Source organism: Microcaecilia unicolor, chromosome 2 (genome assembly GCF_901765095.1).
Source record: "Microcaecilia unicolor chromosome 2, aMicUni1.1, whole genome shotgun sequence".
NCBI classification, from domain to species: Eukaryota; Metazoa; Chordata; class Amphibia; order Gymnophiona; family Siphonopidae; genus Microcaecilia; species Microcaecilia unicolor.
The window spans coordinates 91,413,075-91,427,272 of NC_044032.1; the positions used below are offsets into that span (position 1 = coordinate 91,413,075).

Sequence of the window (14,198 nt, forward strand, 5' to 3'; positions counted from 1 at the left end):
CATGCAAATTTGGGACAGGAAAACAATCTCAATGCTGGCCATTAGCACACAGGGTACATAGGAGAGTTTTAAAAGACTGAAGGAACCGAAAGTGTTCGGGGGGGGGGGGGGGCAAGTTCTGAATGAATGAAAGAAATGAAAATTTATGAGAGGAACACAATCTGAATGCCGAGCATTTGGACACAGGGTAGATAGATAGGACACTTTAAAAAAAAAAAAATGAAGGACGTGAAAGTGTTACATCTTGGGGGAGGGGTGAGGAGGAAAGCGGTGGGGTATCCGGATACTGGGCGTTAGGGCCACGGGGGTACATAGACTTTTGAAAGCCTTAAGGAACCCAAAGTGTGGGAAGGAGGAGGGGAGGGAACGGGGTGAGGGGCATTAGGAACAGGGGAGGGGGCCCTGCCCCACACTCTCATTCTCACACACACACTGTCACACAGACAGTCTCACTCTGTCACACACCCGCACATTCACTCTGGCTCTCTCTCAAACATACACACTCCCAGGAAAACCTTGCTAGCGCCCGTTTCATTCGTTCCAGAAACAGGCCTTTTTTACTAGTAATATATAGAATTGCTTTGGTTACACCACAGAAAAGCAGCATATCAAATCTCTTACCCTAGGTAAGATTATCTTGTTTGGGCTTAGTTCTGCCCAGTTAGAACAGAAAATTTAAAAGTTTAGAGTTGAATAAGCTAGGAATGATTTAATTTAATTTTTTGCTTGTTTGGTTTGGTCTTTTGACTGGGGAGGGGGGGGGGGGGGGAAACTCCTTTCCTCTGTTCAAATCATGAAATTCTGGCACAGTCAGTTGATGCTTGGGGAATGTGAGAAGGAATGAATGTTTATTCCAAGCCCTAGTGAGATGGCAGCAGTAGCTGCAAAGGGTTTTGCAGGCACAACAAGAGTAGATGCAACAGCAGCAGACTTCCTTGATACAGGTAGAATATAAGAGTAGCCATACTGGATCAGACCAATGGTCCATCTAGCCCAGTATCCTGTTTCCAACAGTGGCCAAGCCAGGTCACAAGTACCTGGCAGAAACGCAAATCGTGGGAACACTCCGTGCTACCAATCCCAGGACAAGTAGTTGCTTCCCCTTGTCTGTCTCAATAGCAGACTATGGACTTTTCCTCCAGGAGCTTGTCCAAACCTTTTTTTAACCAGATACACTAACTGCTGTTACTACATCCTCAAGCAAAGAGTTTCAGAGCTTAACTATTCGTTGAGTGAAAAAATACTTCCTCCTATTCGTTTTAAAAATATTCCCATGTAACTTGCTTGAGTGTCACCTAGTGTTTGTACTTTTGGAACGAGTAAAAAATCGATTTACTTCTATTCGTCCTACACCACTCAGGATTTTGTAGACCTCATTAATATCTCCCCTCAGCCATCTCTTTTCCAAGCTGAAGAGCCCTAACCTCTTTAGCCTTTGCTCATATGAGAGGAGTTCCATCCCCTTTATCATTTTTGTCGCTCTTCCTTGAATATTTTCTAATGCCTCTATATCATTTTTGAGATACAGCAACCAGAACTGAACGCAGTACTCGAGGTGAGGTCGCACCATGGAGCGATACAGAGCCATTATAGTATTTTCTGTCTTATTCACCATCCCTTTCCTAATAATTCCTAGCATCCTGTTTGCTTTTTTGGCAGCTACTGAACATTGAGCAGAATATTTCAGTGTATTATCTACAATGACACCTAGATCTTTTTCTTGGTTGCTGATCCCCAAGGTGGACCCTAGCATCAGGTAACTATGATTCGGATTATTCTTTCCAATGTGCATCACCTTGCATTTGTCCACATTAAATTTCATCTTCTATTTCAATGCCCAGTCTTCTAATTTCCTAAGCTCTTCCTGCAATATTTCATAGTCCACATGTGTTTTAACAACCTTGAATAGTTTGGTGTCATGAGGTAGTCTAATCTTTTCAAGCTACAACAGCTCATGTTATCTCTCTGACTTCCAAAGTGCCCACTAGTGTCTCGATATGACCCAAAATCATCTCTGGAAAACTGTGAACTGACTGCCCACCTTGCACCGGAGCTAGAAGAGAGATAGACCAGCTATTTAAACAGAACGTTTAGGGAATCCCAATAGAGAGGTTTCAACATTGGTGAAATAAAGCCAGGAGTGTTTATGGGGAGAGCAAAGATGCAAATTATCCCTGTCAATTCTAAGCAGCTTGTAGACACAAGAAAAAAAAAAAAAGCACAATTTGATGTGTCTGTATATAGATGCTAGAAGCCTAAAATATGAGAAGGAAGGGTTAGAGTATTTAGCACTAAAGGTAGATATAATAGGCATCTCGGAGACCTGGTGAAAGGAGCACAATCAATAGGACACTGTGTTAATGGTATAAATTATATCGCAATGATAGTGGATCAAATTGGAAGGGGGTTGCACTATATGTTAGAGAGAATTGAGTCAAACAAAATCCTTATGGATAGAAATTCCATATGTGAAGAGAAGGATTATACTGATAGGTTCTGTCTTCCAGGACAGAACAGACAGATGATGATATGTTTACAGAGATTAGGAAAACTGGCAAATTGGACAACAGTATAATAATGGGTGATTTTGATTACCCCATATTGAGTGGATGAATGTTTATATGAGGGAGCGCTAGGGAGATAAGATTCCTAGATGTAATAAATGACTGCTTCTTGGAGCAACTGGTCCAGGAACCGACAAGAAGAGGAGCTATTGTAGATCTAGTCCTTAATGGAAGTTCTACAACATTAGCAAAATTCACCCCTTCCTTTCTGAATACGCTACCAGAACCCTTATCCACACCCTTGTCACCTCTCGCTTGGACTATTGCAATTTACTTCTCACTGGTCTTCCATTCAGCCATCTCTCTCTTCGCCAATCTATTCAAAATTCTGCGGCACGTCTTATTTTCGCCAGAACCATTATACCCACACTAGCCCACTCCTCAAATCACTTCACTGGCTCCCTGTCCGCTTCCGCATACAGTTTAAACTTCTCATACTGACCTTTAAATGCATCCACTCGGCAGCCCCCCATTACCTCTCCACTCTCATCTCTCCCTACATTCCTCCCTGTGAACTCCGCTCACTGGACAAATCTCTCTTGTCATCCCCCTTCTCCTCCACTGCTAACTCCAGGCTTCGTTCCTTTTCTCTCATGGCACCTTATGCCTGGAATAGACTTCCTGGACCTATACGTCTAGCTCCATCTCTACCTGTTTTCAAATCTATGCTGAAAACCCACCTTTTCACTGCTGCTTTTAGCTCTTAGCCACTACTCAACTGTCCCTTCCTTCCTTCTCACCCATTACTTTCCTCACCCGTAACTGTCTTGTCTGTCTGTATTATTTAGATTGTAAGCTCTTTTGAGCAGGGACTGTCTCTTTGTGTCATGTGTTTAGCGCTGCATTCGTCTGGTAGCGCTATACAAATGCTAATAATAGTAGAATGTGGGGCATAGTTCGAGTGTTGGGTCCACTGGGAAACAGTGACCATAACATGATCAAATTTCAGTTAATATCTAGAGTGAAGTCACAAAGGAAACCTATTGTAGCAGCATTTAATTTTCAAAAGGGTAACTATGATAAAATGAGGGAAATGGTTAAAAAGAAGCTAAAAGAATAGACTGCAAAGGTTAGGACTTTAAATCTGGCATGGACGTTGTTTAAAAATACCATCTTGGAATCCCAGACCAGATGTATTCCACGTATTAAGAAAGGTGGAAGGAAGAGCAAACAAACAATCAGCATGGTTAAATGATGAAATGAAACAGCCAAAAGAAAATCCTTCAAAGAATGGAAAAAGGACCCAAATGAAGAAAATAAGAATCAACATTATCACTGCCAGGTTAGATGCAAAGCATTGATAAAGAGAATATGAAGAGAAACATGCCGCAGAGGCAAAAACTCACAGTAACAACTTTTTCAGGTACATCATAAGCAGAAAGCCTGTGAGAGAATCCGTGGGACCATCCGATCATAAAGAAGTAAATGGGGGCACTCAGGGAGGACAAGGCCATAACGGAGAGACTGAATTATTTGCTTCTGTTTTCACAGAAGAAGATGTAAGATATCTACCAGAAATGGTTTCAAAGGTGATGATGCGAAGGACCTGAAAGAAATCTCAGTGAACCTGGAACATGTACTGAGCAAAACTGACAGAGTAATAAATCACCTGGACCGGTTGGCATGCATCCTAGGGTACTGAAAGAACTCAAACATGAAATTGCTGATCTGCTGTTCATGATCTATAACCTTTCGTTAAAATCATTCCTAGTACCTGAAAATGGGAGGATGGCCAATATAACTCCGATTTTTTAAAAAGGGCTCCAGGGGTAATCTGGAAAAATACAGACCAGTAAGCCTGACTTCAGTGCCAGGCAAAATAGTGGAAAGAATGGAATTATAGAACACATAAATAAGCATGGTTTAATGGCCAGAGTCAGCATGGATTCAGCCAAGAGAAGTCTTGCCTCCCCAATTTGCTTCATTTCTTTGAAGGTGTGAATAAACATGTCCATAAAGATGAGCCATTTGATGTAGTGTATCTAGATTTTCAGAAAGATTTTGACAAAGTTTCTAATGAGAGACTCCTGAGAACATTTAAAGTCATGGGATAGGAGACAATGTTCTATTGTAGATTAAGGATTGGTTATTGGACTGAAAACAGAGGGTAGGAAAGGAAGCTTGGCTGGAACCAGGATGGCGTCTTGAGTGGATACTCATGCAGGCACTACCTTCTTTGCAGTGTTTGACTTTTTCCTTTTAGCGCCTTACCCATCTTTGATGGGAAAGTGGCAGTTGGTGCCGATGCTGAGTAGAGACCAGGCTTTGTGGCAGTTGACACTGGATCTGTTTAGATTCCTTGCTTATTCAGGAGTTTTGACCTCTTCGGCTGTGCCGGTGAATGTTCTTTTTGACAACGATGTAAATCAGATTCCTCTGAGACCTGCTCCCAGGCCGTTTCCACCTTAGCCTGGAAGCTGGACAGAACAGTGTGGGAGGATGTATACCTACTCTGGGTTTGATTGTGGAGGCTCTTCCAGCTTTCACTTCCTTCTCTAGGGAGGACTTTGACACTGGCTCGCATCTTCAGTATTTGGATCATCTAGTTGTGAGTATAGAAGCTGTGGCATGAGAAGTGGCTTCTGAGACTGTAGTGGAAATGCTAATGAGACCAGCAGTTGTCACATTGGACACATTGTGGGATGCAATGAATAATCTCAATTCATCTTTAAAGCAGGTGGCTACTAAGTTTTCATCTGAAATTAATTTGGTTCCAGGGATGTTGGCTGTCCAGTCTCAAGCATTGAACCAGCAGTCCAAAAGTGGCTGCTTTAGAGGGAAAAGTATCCAAGCTACAAGGACTTTGTGAGACTAAGAACTTTATTAGTAGGAAGATGGATTATATGGAAAACCAACTAAGGAGGAACACACTGAGATTTTTAAATTTCCCACAGTCACCATTAATAGCACCAGTTGAGATGGTTAGGAAGTATTTCTGTGAAGTGCATAAGCTCCCTTCTGAAAGATTGCCCCAGTTAGTAAGAGCAAATTATTTAACATTATCTAGTGCTAAAAGAAATGTAGATCATGAAGATCCAAGATGGCTGCTGCCTGGAGTGCCACGTAAGCTGTTCTTTTTTGTTGCTGTAGCCACCTTTCAGAGCCTCCTGACTCTCTCGCGCATGTCATCCTTTAATTACGTTTCGTGGCTCCCTCTGATTGTAAGCTGTTTCCAGATAATGAACCGCTGGTAAGGAGGCCTTGGCTTGCTAGCTTGTGCGGGAATGCTCTTTGAGCCCAGATGCAAGGAGCTTACCCCCTCCACCAACTCCCAGAGTGGAGAGACTATGGGATGAAGTGCTGACCGCCGAAGTGCGAGGAAGTGTAACATCGCTTGGAGAGGATCCTAATGGGGTTGTTCCCTCTGTGGAACTGGAAGCCTCACTGGGAGTTTCAGGGTCTGGAGAGTGTGATAAGAGTGGGGATCCTATACCTGCAGGATATAACCAGCAGTTCGGTCAGCAGTTACTATCAGTGAGTCCTGATTCACAGCATCAGCAAGTGGGGGCCCGTATTTAGGGTTTTACCCCTAATCCTGATCTGGTTAAACTCCCCTTGATTGCAGTTGAGACTATTTGGACAGCGTTGGTTCATTTGGAAACCTCAGTGTTGAAAAATTCCTTGAATTTTGCTGCAATTTCAAATAAGTTGGAAATGGTACATCACAACAGGAGGAGAGCATTGGAGCCTTGACTGGGAGAGTGGAGAAGGTTGAGTAGTCGCTGAAACAGGTGGATTTAAATAACTCTTTGGTCCAGGAAAGACTTGTTTCTAATTGGAGGATTGAGATCTTGAAGAATAAATTAAGAAATCTTTAATTTGAAACTTGTGAATTTTCCCAAGGTGCCTTTTGAGTTACCTAGGGACACCCTGAAGAGGTACTTTTTATAGATATTTTGAAGATTCCTCCTCTCCTAATCCTTCCTGTGCTTAATGTTATTTCTTGCCTGTAAGGTGGACCTGAAAGAGTTAACATCTCAGGTGATAATTTTGATGTGTCAGCCATCCTGCAGAGATCTGGAGATGAAGAGACTAATAGAGCTACACTGTTAGTAGTATTCATTTTTGAACAGGATAAAGAGAAAATATTTACTTTGTACTGTCGCCATCGAACAGCATTGTTCCTAGGTCAGAAATTGTGGGATTTTCCTGATTTATGTAGAACTACACAGGAGAGGCGTAAAGAATTTCTTTCTGCCTCCCAGGAGGCTTGTAACTTGGTTTGCAAGTATTTATTCAATTTCTGTGAAAATGTTTTGTTACCTGTGAGAATAATAGGTATATCTTTTTTGATGATCCACAATTTTAGAAGTTTGTTGAAAGTAGGAACAGGTCTACAAATGTAGGTGCAGTTTCAGAGATGTCTTAATGTATTTACGTGGGGATTGCATGATATTGAGATAGGGCTTATGTGGTTAGAGAGAACCAGGCAATTTCAGTAATGGCGATGGCTATGCAAACATCATCAATTCTCGGCAAGGACAACACCATTTCTGGCAATATGCGATAACCCTGCTTTCCCCCCGGGAACTCTATATGATGCCTTTCAAAGATGGAAAGCTCAGGGAATGATATACTTAGTACATGTGTTGACAGAGGAAGGGAAGATTAAATCATTTGAACTGCAGCGGAAGTTTAGGCTCCAGGAAGGAGATCGTTTTCATTACCAACAGTTGCAGCATTATGTAGCTAGTTTGCCTTGGGAGAATCTAACGGAGGATATACAGGAAGAATTGTCCTCTGCATACTTCCTAGAGGCACAACAAAAAGTGTCGCTCTCATCTCATCACAAACATATCAGGCACTCCATTCCCGAACCAAATTTTAGGAAACTTGCAATGACCTGGACAAAAGAACTGGGGACTCTTATAACGAGCGATACATTAAAAACGCATGTACTGACAATAAGGAAAAGCACCATATTTGCCGCACATTGGGAATTGCAGTAGAAGTTTGTAATGAGGGTATACACCACCTAGGCGAGCCTTTTATATGGAAGTATCGCCAGATGGAGAATGCGGCAAATGTGGTGCGCAAGGAGCTTTACTGGGACATATGTTCTGGCTCTGCCCGAAGATAGAACAATTTTGGACGTCTCTATTACGCACGGTGTCGCACATGTGGGAAATGGGCTGGCAGTACGAAGTGCGGCTATTATTTGGACAACTCATTTTGAGCAGCCCGCGACCTGCGGGCTATCGTGAATTTGTAATGAGAGTGGTACTCATGGCCAAGAAGGTGATATTGTTGAACTGGTTGTCAAAGAAAGCTCCAACTGTGCAGCAATGGAGAATTCAAATGATAGTTAATGTGGATGGAGCGGATAGCGGCAAATTTTGCACAGGCAGCATTGAAGAAAGCATTTGAAAACAGATGGGCTCCCTTCTGGAGAACCCTGACTCCAGCAGCACGAAGCAGGCTGTTGAATGTATAAGATCCTGAGGTGTGTGAGAGTGTGAGACTTGAATAAAGAAATGAATCCCAATGAACTGAATCCCAAAGAGACATAGGGGGGAAAGGGGGGATGTTTATAGTTGGGGGGGGGGGAGGTGGGGAGTTAGATCGTTGTAAGAGAAGTGGTAGGGAGGTGGGAGGACAGTTTGGATGAAGGGGAAAGGATACTATATAGGGTTGATGTTCATAAAAATGAAAGATTACCAAATGCTAACTGAGGGTATCTGAATAACTGACAAATGTTTATCTGATGATGATATGATAACGTGTATGAAGTAGTTTCTCACCAATAAAAATGATTTGAACATAATTTGTATTATAAATCTCATTTTTTCCTAATTGGATCCTCTTCTGATATTTCAGGTCTTAGTGAAGATTGTGATGATATTGTTTATGGTTGTATTTCCTTTGTAAAGTGTAAGTTTACTTGTGTCACTTATATAAACAAATGTAGATCAGGAGAAGATGAATTTAACAGAGTTCGTGGAGTCATCAGCCTTGGAACTTGTAGTAACTCAATGGACCACTCGTTTAGTGACATTTGCCTTGGAACTGGACAGGACCACTGTTCTGAACTTATTTATTGAGAAGTACCCAGAAGAGGCATCAAGATTGCTTGGCTCTTCGCCCTCGTGCTCAAGTTCTGGGGTTGACCTTTTTGCTTCGATTTCCTTGCACTTGTTGCCTTGCTTTTCAGAATAATTCAAGTTCACATTTCAAGTTTATTGAAGAATTTTCTATCCCATCTATCAAACGCATGTCTGAGCAGCTTGCAATCTAAAATAAACAGAGAAAAGAAACCAAGAAAAAAAAATACAGACAAGACGGAACACACCAGTAAAACAGGAGCAGAATAATTCCTACATCCTTCATGACCCTAAGCAAGTATTAGAATTTGTGGTTTCTAAGAGGAGCTGAAAGTACAGACATGATTCTTGCAGTTAATTTGGGTACATTGTAGGGATGACTGAGGTGTCCCCGAATTATGTTTCTGCTCTTAAGTGTGTAAAAGGTGTTTTTTTTTCTTTGATTTATTTCTGTATCTTGGTTCTATATTTCTTGTATGGTGGACAAATGTACTAAGATTATTTTTTCTTATATCTCTTGAATTGTATTTTATTTTCTGTTTTCCTCAGTTTCATTGATTATGTGATTGTATTGTATTGTTGATTAATATAAAAAGTAAAAAAAAAACAGAGGGTAGGGTTAAATGGCCATTTTTCGCAGTGGAGGAGGGTGAATAGTGGAGTTCTGCAGAGATCTGTTCTGGGACTGATGCTATTTAACATTTATAAATGATCTGGAAATCAGAATGACAAGTGAGTTGATTAAACTTGCAGATGACACAAAACTATTAGAAGTACATAAGTATTTCCATACTGGGAAAGACCAGAGGTCCATCAAACCCAGTATCCTGTTTCCAACAGTGGCCAATCCAGGTCACAAATACCAGGCAAGATCCCAAAAAAGTACAAAACATTCTATACTACTTATCCCAGAAATAGTGGAGTTTCCCCAAGTCCATTTAATAATGGTCTATGGACTTTTTCTTTAGAAAGCTGTCCAAACCTTTTTTAAACTCTGCTAAATTAACCGCCTTTACCACATTCTCTGGCAACGAATTCCAGAGTTTAATTACACGTTGAGTGAAGAAACATGTTCTCTGATTCGTTTTAAATTTACTACATTGTAGCTTCATCGCATACCCCCTAGTCCTAGTATTATTGGAAAGTGTAAACAGACGCTTCACATCTACCCGTTCAACTCCACTCATTATTTTATAGACCTCTATCATATCTCCCCTCAGCCGCCTTTTCTCCAGGCTGAAGAGCCCTAGCTGCTTTAGCCTTTCCTCATAGGGAAGTCGGCCCATCCCCTTTATCATTTTCGTCGCCCTTCTCTGTACCTTTTCTAATTCCACTATATCTTTTTTGAGATGCAGCGACCAGAATTTAACACAATATTCGAGGTGCGGTTGCACCATGGAGCGATACAAAGGTATTATAACATCCTCATTTTTGTTTTCCATACCGAACATTGTATGTTCTTTCTTAGCCGCAGCAGCACCCTGAGCAGAAGGCTTCAACGTATCATCAACGACACCTAGATCCCTTTCCTGGTCTGGGACTCCTAACGTGGAACCTTGCATAGCTATATTTCGGGTTCCTCTTTCCCACATGCATCACTTTGCACTTGCTCACATTAAACATCATCTGCCATTTAGATGCCCAGTCTCCCAGTCTCGTAAGTTCCTCTTGTAATTTTTCACAATCCTCCCACGATTTAACGACTTTGAATAACTTTGTGCCACCAGCAAATTTAATTACCTCACTAGTTACTCCCATCTCTAGGTCCATTTATAAATATGCTAAAAAGCAGTGGTCCCAGCACAGAGCCCTGGGGAACCCCACTAACTACCTTTCTCCATTGAGAATACTGACCATTTAAACCTACTCTCTGTTTTCTATCTTTTAACCAGTTTTTAATCCACAATAGAACACTCCTTCCTATCCCATGACTCTCCAATTTCCTCTGGAGTCTTTCATGAGGTACTTTGTCAAACGCCTTCTGAAATTCCAGATACACAATATCAACCGGCTCACCTTTATCCACATGTTTGTTCACGCCTTCAAAGAAATGTAGTAGATTGGTGAGGCAAGTTTCCCCTTCACTAAATCCATGTTGACTTTGTCTCATTAATCCATGCTTTTGAATATACTCGGTAATTTTGTTCTTTATAATAGTCTGTACCATTTTGCTCTGCACTGACGTCACTCACTGGTCTATAATTTCTTGGATCTCCTCTGGAACCTTTTTAAAAAATCGGCATTACATTGGCCACCCTCCAATCTTCCGGTACCACGCTCGATTTTTAAGGATAAATTATATATTACTAACAATAGCTCCGCAAGTTCATTTTTCAGTTCTATCAGTACTCTGGGATGAATACCATCCGGTCCAGGAGATTTGCTACTCTTCAGTTTGTAGAACTGCCCCATTATATCCTCCAGGTTTACAGAGAATTAATTAAGTTTCTCCTACTCGTCAGCTTTGAATACCATTTCTGGCACCGGTATCCCACCCAAATCTTCCTCGGTGAAGACCGAAGCAAAGAATTTATTTAATCTCTCCGCTATGGCTTTGTCTTCCCTGATAGCCCCTTTTACTCCTCGGTCATGTAGCGGTCCAACTGATTCTTTTGCTGTGGTTTTTTGCCGGCTTCCTGCTTTTAATATACCTTAAAAAAAAAAAAAAAATTGCTGTAGTTTTTTGCCTCTAACCCAATCTTTTTTTCAAAGTCCCTCTTAGCCTTCCTTATCAGCGCTTTGCATTTGACTTTACATTCCTTATGCTGTTTCTTATTATTTTCAGTCAGTTCCTTCTTCTATTTTCTGAAGGATTTTCTTTTAGCTCTAATAGCTTCCTTCACTTCACTTTTTACCCATACCGGCTGTCGTTTGGTCTTCTGTCCTCCTTTTTTAATACGCGGAATATATTTGGCCTGGGCTTCCAGGATGGTGTTTTTGAACAGCATCCACGCCTGAATGTTAATTTTTGACCCTCACAACCGCTCCTCTAAGTTTGTTTTTTTTCACTGTTCTTCTCATTTTATCATAGTTTCCTTTTTTAAAGTTAAGCACTAACGTATTTGATTTCCTATGTATACTTACTTCAGAGCTAATATCAAATCCGATCATATTATGATCACTGTTATCAAGCGGCCCCAGCACCATTACCTCCCACACCAAATCATGCACTCCACTAAGGACTAGGTCTAGAATTTTTTCTTCGTCTGCTCCTGTACCAGCTACTCCATAAAGCAGTCCTTGATTTCATCAAGGAATTTTACCTCCCTAGCGTGTCCCGATGTTACAATTACCCAGTCAATATCGGGGTAATTGAAATCACCCATTATTATTGTGTTGCCCAGTTTGTTTGCGTCCCTAATTTCCTTTAACATAACAGTTCATCCTGGCCAGGCAGACGGTAGTACACTCCTATCACTATCCTTTTCCCCTTTACACATGGGATTTCAATCCATAGTGATTCCAAGAAGTGTTTTGTTTCCTGCAGAATTTTCAATCTATTTGATTCAAGTCTGTCATTAATATACAATGCTACCCCTCCACCTGTTCGATATAATTTGTACCCCGGTATGACAGTGTCCCATTGGTTATCCTCCTTCCACCAGGTCTCAGAGATGCCTATTGTATCTAATTTTTCATTTAGTGCAATATATTCTAACTCTCCCATCTTATTTCTTAGGCTCCTGGCATTCGCATATAAACATTTCAAACTGTTTGTTGTTCCTATTTACATCGTGCTCAGTACTTGACAGTATTAATTTGCAATCTTTTGTCTGATTTTTATTTTTATTTAAGGACACCTGATCTACTATGGTCTCTTTTGAAATCTCACTATCAGGATAAGCCTATGTTCCCTGTTTTGGTGATATCTTTGATAGATACCTTATCCCAAACCATGCGCTTTTGAGCGACTGTTGGCCTTCCCCCTGTTTGTACTATTGTACTATTTTAAAACGCATGCGTCAACTTTTTCTTACATGAGCACGCAGTTCTGGAATACACTGCCGCGCAACCTGAGAACGAGCTACGAGCAAGCCACCTTCTGCAAACTATTGAAGACCCATCTTTTTGAGAAAATTTACGAAAAAAAGAACCAAAACACATAAAACCCACACTCACTGTATTGTTTCTGCATCAATACAGCCACTTCAGAATTCTTATCCCCCGTAATCTCACCACACTCATACCTTTACCCACAGAAAATGTATACCAAATGTTTTCCTGTTATTATATATTGCCCCTTTTTGCTTCCGTTATTTCCCTCCAGTGTTTCAATGCTCTTTTCCATTATTACTTTCCTTAATGATACTTTGACTTTGTCTCGCATAACTCATCACAATGTAATCCATAACCGAGTTGTAACAAATTGTATTTCCATAATTCATAATATATTGTAAGCCACACTGAACCCACAAAAAGGTGGGAAAAGGTGGGATACAAATGCAGTAAATAAATAAAAATTGTAGGAAGGAAATGAACACTGGGCATCCAATTAGCAGATGAAATTTAATGTGGACAAATGCAAGGTGATGCACATTGGAAAGAATAATCCGAATCATAGTTACCTGATGCTAGGGTCCACCTTAGGAGTCAGCACCCAAGAAAAAGATCTAGGTGTCATTGTAGACAATACGTTGAAATCTTCTTCCCAGTCTGCGTCGACAGCCAAAAAAGCAAACTCGATGCTTGAAATTACTACTACTACTACTACTACTATTTAGCATTTCTATAGTGCTACAAGGCATACGCAGTGCTGCACAAACATAGAAGAAAGACAGTCCCTGCTCAAAGAGCTTACAATCTAATAGACAAAAAATAAAGTAATCAATTAATGTGTACAGGAAGGAGGAGAGGAGGGTAGGTGGAGGCGAGTGGTTACGAGTCAAAAGCAATGTTAAAGAGTGGGCTTTCAGTCTAGATTTAAAGGTGGCCAAGGATGGGGCAATATGTAGGGGCTCAGGAAGTTTATTCCAGGCGTAGGGTGCAGCGAGACAGAAGGCGCGAAGTCTGGAGTTGGCAGTAGTGGAGAAGGGAACAGATAAGAAGGATTTATCCATGGAGCAGAGTGCATGGGAAGGGGTGTAGGGAAGGACGAGTGTGGAGAGATACTGGGGAGCAGCAGAGTGAGTACATTTATAGGTTAGTAGAAGAAGTTTGAAAAGGATGTGAAAATGGATAGGGAGCCAGTGAAGCGACTTGAGGAGAGGGGTAGTATGAGTAAAGCGAACCTGGCGGAAGACGAGACGGGCAGCAGAGTTTTGAACCAATTGGAGAGGGGAGAGGTGACTAAGTGGGAGGCCAGCAAGAAGCAGATTGCAGTAGTCTAAATGAGAGGTGACAAGGGTGTGGATGAGGGTTTTGGTAGAGTGCTTGGAAAGAAAGGGGCAGATTTTACTGCTGGGCAGACAAGATGAATCATTTTGGTCTTTTATCTGCACTGATTTAGTAGGGTACATACACAAAAGGAGCGTGGTTGGCCAAAAGAAAGGGGTGAAGCAATTTTTACTGAAGGACCCAACAGTTTGTGTTTCAATAATAAATAAAAAATAAGACCAACAATACTATAATGCCTCTGTATTACTCCATGGTGTGA

The 14,198-nt window shown here is 41.2% G+C and overlaps 1 protein-coding gene across 1 annotated transcript in view; it reads left to right on the top strand.

The window, feature by feature from the left end:
- Positions 1–14,198, top strand: part of NDUFS4 (NADH:ubiquinone oxidoreductase subunit S4) — a 201,269-nt gene that overhangs the window by 96,756 nt on the left and 90,315 nt on the right. The window lies entirely within an intron of this gene.